Raw genomic sequence first — 11,660 nt, forward strand, 5'->3', positions numbered from 1 at the left:
TTCTTCACTTCCTTGCTGAAGCGGGTGGCCCTGGCGATTGCCTCCTCCCTCTGGGTGGCGGCGGCTGCCCCCCTGAGCTTCTTTGACCGGCCGCCAAGAAAGCTTTGCCCGGCCCGGTGCCTCTTCGCGCCGCCTTGACCGCCCAAGCCGGCGGCGGAACTCGCGCTCGGCTGGCCGGCCCTTGATTGGTGGCTTGGGGCGACTTCCCCCTCGGCATCATCATTAGGCCAGTCGGCAAAAGTGGCCGACGGCCTGAAGCCTCCTCCTCCTCCTCCTTCGGCGTAGGCCTCCATCGCCGTGGCTCCCAAGTCCGGGTCGTTGATGTCGCTCTCCGCTCGATCGGGGACGAATTGGCGGGACGAGCCCGCAATGCCGGCTGAAGGTTGGATGAGGGGGTTCTGACTCAAGAAAAACCAAAAAGATTAGAAGTCGGAGTCGGCTGCTAAGAGGACAAAAGAAGAGGAAAGACGACTTATGATAGGCGGGGGGTTGGCGCGTGAGTACGGCTCCTTGCTGAACTGCCAAGTCGCCGCGAGGTTGCAGTTCGAGATATGGTTCACCATGTCCGCCACCTCCACGTGAGGCATGTCCTTGGAGCAGAGCCGACTCGGGTCCCGGTGGCCGCTCATCTGACAGATCAGATGAGGCCGGCCTTGGAGCGGGAGGAGTCGGTGCGCCACGAAGGTGGCTAGCAAGTCGGACCCGGTCAGGCCCTCCGACTGCGTCAGAACTTGGAGTCGCGCGATGGCGGCGGCTCCGGCGGGAGTCAGCGTCTTGACCCGGTGGGACCAGTTGGGGAGCCTCCTGGCCGGTGCGCCGGCTTCGAATGGTGGCAGGTTGACCCAGTCGCCCTCTGCGACGACGTTCTTCATGTAGAAGTAAGAACACTGCCACATCTTCACCGACTTGATCAGCGGAATGGCAGGGAACGGATTGTTGGCCCCCGACCTCCGTATCGCGATGAAGGCGCCGCACTGGGCCGGCATGCGGGCGACGTGCGTGCCGAGCTTTGATTGAAAGAACTCTCCCCATAGTTTGATTGTGGGGAGAACACCGAGGAAGCCTTCGCACAAGGTGGCGAAGGCGGCCAGCAGCACCACCGTGTTCGGGGTGAGGTGGTGCGGCTGGAGCCCGTGGAACTCCAAGAAGGAGCGAAAGAAGCCGCTCGCCGGCAGCCCCCGGCCGCGCATAAGGTGCGAGCGGAAGACGACCCGCTCGCCCTCCTCCGACGCCGGCGATATCTCCCTCTCCGGCGCGGCACGGGCTCGCACTAGGTCCGCGCTAGGGAGGCGACGCGTCTTGCGGAGGAACTCTATGATGTCATTGTCCACCTCGGAGCCATCCCACACGCCGGAGCGCACGGCAGCAAGTGCGGCGGCAGAGGAAGAGCTCATCGTCGTGAGTGTGGCGTGGCTCGGTGCGGCGGTGGCGAGAGGAAGAAGAAGCAAGGGGAGTGGGGGAGATGGGCGCGCGTGCTTCGTCGCTCCCTCCCTCTCGCCTGCTTATAGGCTCACAGGGCTGAGAAGCCGATGGGGCGGGCGTGGGATTAACTGCGCCTCGGCCCCCACGCCCCCCACGATTTACCACACACAGTAACTGCATGTAGTTACAGTGTGGGAAACCCAACCGTCCGCACGATCGCAGCAAATCTGCTTGCATACCGAGGCACGGAAGTGGCGGGCCCCGCTCGAGGTCCTGTCCCGTCGTGCGCGTGGGTGGGCAGACTGACTCCGCCACGTGGCACCACGCGGCGGACCCGCAACGGGCGGTTGCCTGGAAGCTTATCAGGCACGCCGCCTGGACCCCTCCGCGATGTTCAAACCCTTTAAGGGGCAAGACGGCCTTCTGCGAATCCGACTCCGGCTAGTCGGCCTGGAGGAAGACGGCAAACGAGGCCGAGATTCCACCCCCGGAGAGATGAAACTATTGAGGCTCCCCGACGCGTCTACCGCGGCGCCTCACCAGCTTCGGGGACTACTGTCGGAGTAATGGGCCACGGGTAGGCTAACCCGAGCCCCAGAACCTTTCGAAACATTGGGGCCGACTGCGCCCCTCAAGACCCCACGACGAAGAGCCGCCTCCTGGGAGGCGGCGATGACTGTCCCTTACAGCCGAGTCCCAAGGACGGCTTCGAGTTAAGCTGACTCTTGGCTGGCGACTTCAAGATAATACGACTATGGGAGTCGGCCCGCGACTCCGACCATCTCCTGCCTTCGTCACGATGGCAGGACGGGGTACAGCCATTGCGTGGCCGTCTCTACCCCGCCTACGAGGGGCCGGCATGGCTACAGTGCACCGTATCATTGGAGATCTCCATCGTGGCGCGGCACTGTTGCCATGCCTGCCCTGACCTCAGCCTCAGTGGGCGGCGCACTGTGCCCACGACAGCCTGATTGTACCCTCCAGAGACGGCAGGACCCACCCGTCAGCGGGGGCACCAAAGACGGCGAGAGCGCCCCGAAGACGGACCCTTGGGAGTCAGCCCCTCGGAGTCGGCCGACCCCTCCCATGGGCCCCACATGCCATTAACCAGACAAGACAGGGAATGGCGATAGTGATCGCCCGTCAGGCGGCGGCACTATTGCCACGACCCCATGACCAAGTCGGCGTCATCCGTAGCATGGCTACAGTAGACCGTAGCCGGCGGGGCCCGCCAGTCGGCGGGCCCCAGCAGTCGGCGGAGAAGACGGCGACCTGAGAGACAGATGGCTGGGACCCGCGCCCAGTCGGATTACCATTGTAACCCTGGAGGGGCGGGCCTATATAAGCCCCCCCAGGGCACCCATGCAAGGGGATCGACCCATTAGCACTAGACCAGATCATATAGGAGGAAGGAAGCTAGCCTTGCCTTCCCTTACCTCCAGAAATAGCTCTAGGAGCAACCTTGTACTCACTTTGCCATAGTGACCATGCGGAAACCCCACAGAGCAGCAGTAGGGGTGTTATCTCCACGGAGAGCCCTGAAGCTGGGTAAGATTCGCCGGCGTGCATGCCTTCGCCTCATCCCGTTTCCAGGCACCGGCGACGTTCTACTCGCCCCCACCATGATAAGCCATCCCTTGGCATATGTCGTACCAAACCCCCGACATGCTTAGAACGACGGTAGTAAATAAGATGATCCCTCGTTAAAATTTCAAGAAAGTGTCCCCCCCTAACTGTGCACCATTGCGAAAGGTCGTCATTTCGAAGCACCACGTGATGATCGGGTGTGATAGATTCTAACATTCACATACAACGGGTGTAAGCCAGATTTACACGCGCGAAACACTTAGGTTAACTTGACGAGCCTAGCATGTAGAGACATGGCCTCGGAACACAAGAGACCGAAAGGTCGAGCATGAGTCGCATGGTGGATACGATCAACATGAAGATGTTCACCGATGATGACTAGTCCGTCTCACGTGATGATCGGACACGGCCTAGTTGACTCGGATCATGTAATCACTTAGATGACTGGAGGGATGTCTATCTGAGTGGGAGTTCATTAGATGAACTTAATTATCCTGAACATAGTCAAGAGCCCTTTGCAAATTATGTCATAGCTCGCGCTTTAGTTCTACTGTTTTAGATATGTTCCTAGAGAAAATTTAGTTGAAAGTTGACAGTAGCAATTATGCGGACAGTAGAAGGCTTATGTCCTTAATGCACCGCTCGGTGTGCTAAACCTCGAACGTCGTTTGTGGATGTTGCGAACATCTGACATACACGTTTTGATGACTACGTGATAGTTCAGTGGGGAATGTTAAATGGTTTAGAATTGAGGCACCGAAGACGTTTTTTAAACGTCACGGAACATATGAGATGTTCTGAGGGCTAAAATTGGGATTTCAGGCTCGTGTCTACGTCAAAGAGGTATAAGACTTCCGACGAGTTTTCTAGCCTACAAACTAAGGGAGTGGATCTCAATCGTTGAGCTTGTACTCAGATTGTCTGGGTACAACAATCACTTGAATCGAGTGGGAGTTAATCTTCCAGATGAGATAGTGATGTTTCTCCAAAGACATTGCCACCAACCTACTAGAGCTTCGTGATGAACTATAACATAACAGGGATATATATGATGATCCTTGAGCTATTCGCAATGTTCGACACCGCGAATGTAGAAATCAAGATGGAGCATCAATTGTTGATGGTTAGTGAAATCACTAGTTTCAAGAAGGGCAAGGGCAAGAAGGGGTACTTCACGAAACGGCAAATCAGTTGCTGCTCTAGTGAAGAAACCCAAGGTTGAACCCAAAACCGAGACTAAATGCTTCTATAATGAGAGGAACGGACACTGAAGCAGAACCACCCTAGATACTCGGTAGATAAGAAGGCAGACAACGTCGATAGAAGTATATTGGATATACATTATGTTAATGTGTACTTTACTAGTACTCCTAGTAGCACCAGGGTATTAGATACCGGTTCGGTTGCTAAGTGTTAGTAAACTCGAAATAAAAGCTACGGAATAAATGGAGACTAGCTAAAGGTGAGCTGACGATATGTGTTGGAAGTGTTTCCAAGCTTGATGTGATCAAGCATCGCACGCTCCCTCTACCATCGAGATTGGTGTTAAACCTAAATAATTGTTATTTAGTGTTTGTGTTGAGCATAGACATGATTGGATTATGTCTATTGCAATACGGTTATTCATTTAAGGAGAATAATGGTTACTCTATTTATTTGAATAATACCTTCAATGGTCTTGCACCTAAAAGAATGGTTTATTGAATCTCGATCGTAGTGATACACATTTTCATGCCAAAAGATATAAGATAGTAATGATAGTACCACTTACTTGTGGCACTGCCATGTAAGTCATATTGGTGTAAGACGCATGAAGAAGCTCCATGTTGATGGATCTTTGAACTCACTCATTTTTCAAAGGTTTGAGACATGCGAACCATGTCTATTGGTGTATACGCATGAAGAAACTCCATGCAGATGGATCGTTTGGACTCACTTGATTTTGAATCACTTGAGATATGCAAATCATAGCACATGGGCAAGATGACTGAAAAGCCTCATTTTTCAGTAAGATGGAACAAGATAGCAACTTGTTGGAAGTAATACATTTTGATGTGTGCAGTCCAATGAGTGCTGAGGCACGCAGTGGATATCATTATGTACTTACTTCACGGATGATTTGAGTAGATACTGAGTATATTTACTTGATGAAACACAAGTCTGAATTATTGAATGATTCAAGTAATTTCAGAGTGAAGTTGAAGATCATTGTGACAAGAGGATAAAATGTCTATGGTACGATCATAGAGATGAGTATCTGAGTTACGAGCTTTGGCACGCAATTAAGATATTGTGGAAATTGTTTCACAATTAATACCGCCTGGAACACCATAGTGTGATGGTGTGTCCGACCATCATAGTTGCACCCTATTGGATATGGTGCGTACCATGATGTCTCTTATCGAATTACCACTATCGTTCATGGGTTAGGCATTAGAGACAACCACACTCACTTTAATAGGGCACCACATAATTACATTGAGACGACACCATTTGAACTATGGTTTGGAGAAACCTAAGTTGTCGTTTCTTAAAAGTTTGGGGCTGCGACGCTTATGTGAAAAGTTTCAGATTGATAAGCTCGAACCCAAAGCGGATAAAATGCATCTTCATAGGACACCCAAAAACAGTTGGGTATACCTCCTATCTCAGATCCGGAAGCAAAAATAATTGTTTCTAGAAATGGGTCCTTTCTCGAGGAAAAGTTTCTCTCGAAAGAATTGAGTGGGAGGATGGTGGAGACTTGATGAGGTTGTTGAACCGTCACTTCAACCAGTGTGTAGCAGAGCACAGGAAGTTGTTCCTGTGGCACCTACACCAATTGAAGTGGAAGCTGATGATAGTGATCATAATGCTTCGGATCAAGTCACTACCAAACCTCGTAGGACGACAAGGACATGTACTGCTTGAGAATGGTACGGTGATCCTGTCTTAAAGGTCATGTTGCTAGACAACAATGAACCTACGAGCTATGGAGAAGCGATGGTGGGCCCGGATTCCAACGAATGGCTCGAGGCCATAAAATCCAAGAGAGGATCCATGACTTTGGAAGAAATACTTGATGGTCGTAGGACCATTGGGTACAGATGGATTTTAAAAGGAAGACAAACAATGATGGTAAGTATCACCATTAAGAAAGCTCAACTTGTCGTTAAGATGTTTTCCGACAAGTTCAAGGAGTTGACTACGATGAGACTTTCTCACTCGTAGCGATGCTAAGAGTCTATTGGAATTATATTAGCAATTATTGCATGATTTATGAAATCTTGCAGATAGGATGTCAAAACATTGTTTCCTCGACAATATCCTTGAGGAAAGGTTGTATGTGATACAACCAGAAGGTTTTTGCCAATCCTGGAAGACGCTACCAAGTATGCAAAGCTCCAGCAATCCTTCTAAGGACTGGAGTAAGCATCTTGGAGTTGGAATGTACGCTTTGATGAGATGATCAAAGATTTTGGGTTTATACAAAGTTTATGAGAAACTTGTATTTCCAAAGAAGTGAGTGGGAGCACTATAGAATTTCTGATGAGTATATGTTGTTGACATATTGTTGATAAGAAATTATGTAGAACTTTTGGAAAGCATATAGGGTTGTTTGAAAGGTGTTTTTCAATGGAAAACCTGGATTAAGCTACTTGAACATTGAGCATCAAGATCTATGAGGATAGATCAAAAACGCTCAATGGTACTTTCAAATGAGCACATACCTTGACATGATCTTGAAGGCGTTCAAGATGGATCAGTCAAAGAAGGAGTTCTTGCCTGAGTAGTAAGGTATGAAGTTAAGAGTTAAAGCTCGACCATGGCAGAAGAGGGAGAAAGGACGAAGGTCGTCCCCTATGCTTCAGACGTAGGTTCTATAGTATGCTATGTTGTGTACTGCACCGGAAGTGTGCCTTGCCATGAGTCAGTCAAGGGGTACAGGAATGATCCAGGAATGGGGATCATTGGACAGCGGTCAAAATTATCCTTAGAGGAATAAGGACATGTTTCTCGATTATGGAGGTGATAAAGAGTTCGGCGTAAAGGGTTACGTCGATGCAAGCTTTAACACCTATCCGAGTGACTCTGAGTAGCAAACCGGATAAGTATAGTGGAGCTACCATTTGGAATAACTCCAAGTGGAGCATGGAAGCAGCATTTACAATATGACATAGAGATTTGCGAAGTACATACGGATCTGAATGTTGCAGACCCATTGACTAAAACCTCTCTCACAAGCAAAACATGATCAAACCCCAGAACTCATTGAGTCTTAATCATATGGTGATGTGAACTAGTTTAGTGACACTAGTAAACTCTTTGGATGTTGGTCACATGGCGATGTGACCTATCAGTGTTAATCACATGGCGATGTGAACTAGATTATTGACTCTAGTGCAAGTGGTAGACTGTTGGAAATATGCCCTAGAGGCAATAATAAATTAGTTATTATTATTATATTTCCTTGTTCATGATAATCGTTTATTATCCATGCTATAATTGTATTGACAGGAAACTCAGATACATGTGTGGATACATAGACAACACCATGTCCCTAGTAAGCCTCTAGTTGACTAGCTCGTTGATCAACAGATGGTTACGGTTTCCTGAACATGGACATTGGATGTCGTTGATAACGGGATCACATCATTAGGAGAATGATGTGATGGACAAGACCCAATCCTAAGCCTAGCACGAAGATTATAGTTCATATGCTAAAGCTTTTCTAATGTCAAGTATCATTTCCTTAGACCATGAGATTGTGCAACTCCCGGATACCGTAGGAATGCTTTGGGTGCACCAAATGTCACAACGTAACTGGGTGGCTATAAAGGTGCACTACGGGTATCTCCGAAAGTGTTTGTTGGGTTGGCACGACTCGAGCCTGGGATTTGTCACTCCGTGTAAACGGAGAGGTATCTCTGGGCCCACTCGGTAGGACATCATCATAATGTGCACAATGTGACCAAGGGGTTGATCACGGGATGATGTGTTACAGAATGAGTAAAGAGACCTGCCAGTAACGAGATTGAATAAGGCATCGGCATACCAACGATCGAATCTCGGGCAAGTACAATACCGCTAGACAAAGGGAATTGTATACGGGATTGATCGAATGCTCGACATCGTGGTTCATCCGATGAGATCATCATGGAACATTTGGGAGCCAACATGGGTATCCAGATCCCGCTATTGGTTATTGACCGGAGAACGTCTCGGTCATGTCTGCATGGTTCCCAAACCCGTAAGGTCTACACACTTAAGGTTCGATGACGCTAGGGTTATAAAGGAAGTTTGTATGTGGTTACCGAATGTTGTTCGGAGTCCCGGATGAGATCCCGGACGTCACGAGGAGTTCCGAAATGGTCCGGAGGTAAAGATTTATATATGGGAAGTCCTGTTTTGGTCACCGGAAAAGTTTCGGGTTTTATCGGTAACGTACCGGGACCACCGGGAGGGTCCCGGGGGTCCACCAAGTGGGGCCACCATCCCCGGAGGGCTGCATGGGCCAAGTGTGGGAGGGGACCAGCCCTAGGTGGGCTGGTGCACGCCCCCACAAGGGCCCAAGGCGCCTAGGGTTTGGGGAGGGGGGCGCACCCACCTAACTTGTGGGGCAAGTTTCCCCTCTTCCCCCCTTGGCCGCCCCCTCAGATGGGATCTTGGGTTGGCCGCCGCCACTAGGGTGGAACCCTAGGTGGGGGCGCAGCCCCCCCTCTCCCCCTATATATAGTGGAGGCAAAGGGGCAGCCCAACACACGAAGTTTCTTCTCCTGTTGCTACAGCCCTACCTCTCTTTCTCCTCATATCTCGCGGTGCTTGGCGAAGACCTGCAGGATTGCCACGCTCCTCCATCACCACCACGCCGTTGTGCTGCTGCTGGATGGAGTCTTCCTCAACCTCTCCCTCTCTCCTTGCTGGATCAAGGCATGGGAGACGTCACCGGGCTGTACGTGTGTTGAACGCGGAGGTGTCGTCCGTTCGGCACTAGGATCTCCGGTGATTTGGATCACGACGAGTACGACTCCTTCAACCCCGTTCTCTTGAACGTTTTCGCTTAGCGATCTACAAGGGTATGTAGATGCACTCTCCTTCCCCTCGTTGCTGGTTTCTCCATAGATAGATCTTGGTGACTCGTAGGAATTTTTTTGAATTTTTGCTACGTTCCCCAACATCATGTTCTACTATGGGCTAGATTTCCATGATCTAGCCCCACCTTCCTCAACCTTTCGGCGTTCGTCGTCATGTGCGAGGCATTCCTCCGCATCCCTCCCTACTTCGGCCTATGGCTCAAGGTCTTTAACGTCAATCCAAAGGTGGTCGAGGGCCAACACGCGGAGTGCGGCGGCGCCATGGTGAGTAAACTCCCCAACATCAACTGGCCAAAGGGGACCTTTGTGGAGAGCGTCAAAGGATGGCAGCAGGGGTGGTTCTATATCACGGAACCCCACGACGCCGCATGGGCCGCTGCTCCTGAGTTCAAATCTGGGCCCCCGATGCGGCTTACATCCTGGATTAGTAAGGGTCTGGATTGGGAATCGCCTGATGAGGTGACGACATTGGAGAGCCGCGTCAAGGGCATGATAAACATGTACACCAGCCTCGCTAGCATGATCCAGGTGATGCTTTTTCGCCGGATTCTCCCTTGTCAACACCGGACTCAATATATGTGGGAATTCGACCCGGCGGGTCCTCGGACTCTGCGGCAGTTCTTTGGCACGACGCACGGAGACGTATGGAAGCTGCTCTTCAAGACTCAAAAGTCGTGGCTAGAGATCACCGAAGACCGCGGCTATGATTGCGCACGTCTGGCCACCCCCGTAAGTTTTATGATAACTTTCTATTTGCAAATCCGAGGAGTATATTGACCTTTCTTATTCCCCCAGGGATGGACCAAGAAGGCGGAGCAGATCAAATGTCCGGCCCCGTTGCCTAAGGACGAGGCCACCCCCTTGCTGACGAAGATGCTGGTTTCGGTGCCATAATAGGCGCCGGAGAAGAAGGCCAAGAAGAAGAGCAAGGAGACCAGAGGTGGTCTCTATCGTAAGGATACTTCGAACGCCAAGTACGAAGACTCGGAGACCTCCTCCTCCCATGACGAAGATGTGGAGGAGGAAGAGAGTAACTCTCCCCCCAAGGGGGTTGAGAAGAAGAGGCCAGCTTCCGCAGACCTAGAGGCGGAAGCGACCAAGAAGGGAAAACCCTCCCTTTCGGATGATTCCAAAGTGGACGCTGATGCCATCCCAAAGCGGCACCTCAGGTCGAAGCCTTTGGCTGAATCGTAAGTATCCGAAGACACCATACACATATCCGGTTTTATGCCTTACTATTTTAACGTACTGAATTGCAGATTATAGCCCGGCTCGCGATATCCCCCAACGATCATTGTCATCTGGGAACTCGCTAGGGACGAACGTGATGGAGAGCGAGTCGCCTCTGCAGATCTCTCCACCCACTGCCATGGATAACCACGAAGTGTTATCCCAAAGAACCTCTCCAGGTCATGGGGAGGTACAGGAGGCCGTGAAGGTGGCGGTGGAGGGTAACACCTCTTTTGCCGAAGAGAGGGGGAAATCAACCCCCCTAGAGACCGGCGATGGGGGCAACGCTCAATCCGGCCCCCAACCGAATATTATTCCGGAGACCCACGCGGCTCCGGAATCGGAACAACAGCCTTGACGGAGGGGAGGGCGCTCCGTCTCCACCGGCGTCCTCTATAAATCCGGAAGCGCCGGACATTCTGATGGAAGCGCTTCAAAGTGCTTCCGTTGTGGAGGAACAATGTACCCTTATGGGTACGGTGGTTGAAAAGGTTCGGTCCGCTAAAAGCGGATTGAACCAAGCTTACACCAGCCTTCTAATAGGCTTTGAGGTATGTGAAGTAATATATTTTTGGTTATTTACAAAAGGAATACCTGTATATAGATAGTAGCCCCTGAGACTCTGTTCGGCGTTTCACGAAGAAGGGTCGAACAGAGAATCGAGTAAAACTTCATAGGAGCTAACATATATGTCTACTTGGATGAGCAAGCTGTGAAGCTGGCAGCAGCTTCGCGTGCAGCCGAAGTCTCCAAACTAAAGACGAGGCTGGAGGCAAAACAAGGTATGTTAACTGAAGCAGATATGAACCGATATGAGTTCCATTTTATTATCTGATTGTGCTTTGTATTTATGCTCAAAGTTGGCACATCTGAGGTCGAAGCCCTCAAGAGTGCGCTGGCCGAAGCCAAAAGGGAGGCGGACAAGGAAGAACCGCCCGCCCAAAGCATGAGGCGAGGTTGGACGAAGTCCAACAAGAGCTCACAGATGCTATAAGAAAATGTGAGTCTTTGGAGCGGTGTCGGAGCGAGACTCCGAACTTGCTACGGCGCTCCAAAGTGCAAAGGAGGCCTGGGTTGAAGCCCAAGGCGCGTGTCAGGAGATCCGAGAAGACAAGCAGATCGCGGCGGGTAAGGTTTTTAATATGCATAGCAAGTTCATAAGGAGAAAGTACACCTTTCTGACACGCATTTGGAGTTCTCCAGGGGCGTTTGCAGATCTGCCCTGAAGTGTTGCAGATGTTGCAGATTTCTTCCAATACAAAGAGGGGAGCTCAACAGGGAAACTGTTCTGGTCACAGTACCTTGAGCCAGAGCAGCCCTTGCCCCTCAGCGATTAGCTGAAACAGC

Source organism: Triticum aestivum, chromosome 2B, assembly GCF_018294505.1.
Source record: "Triticum aestivum cultivar Chinese Spring chromosome 2B, IWGSC CS RefSeq v2.1, whole genome shotgun sequence".
NCBI lineage: Eukaryota > Viridiplantae > Streptophyta > Magnoliopsida > Poales > Poaceae > Triticum > Triticum aestivum.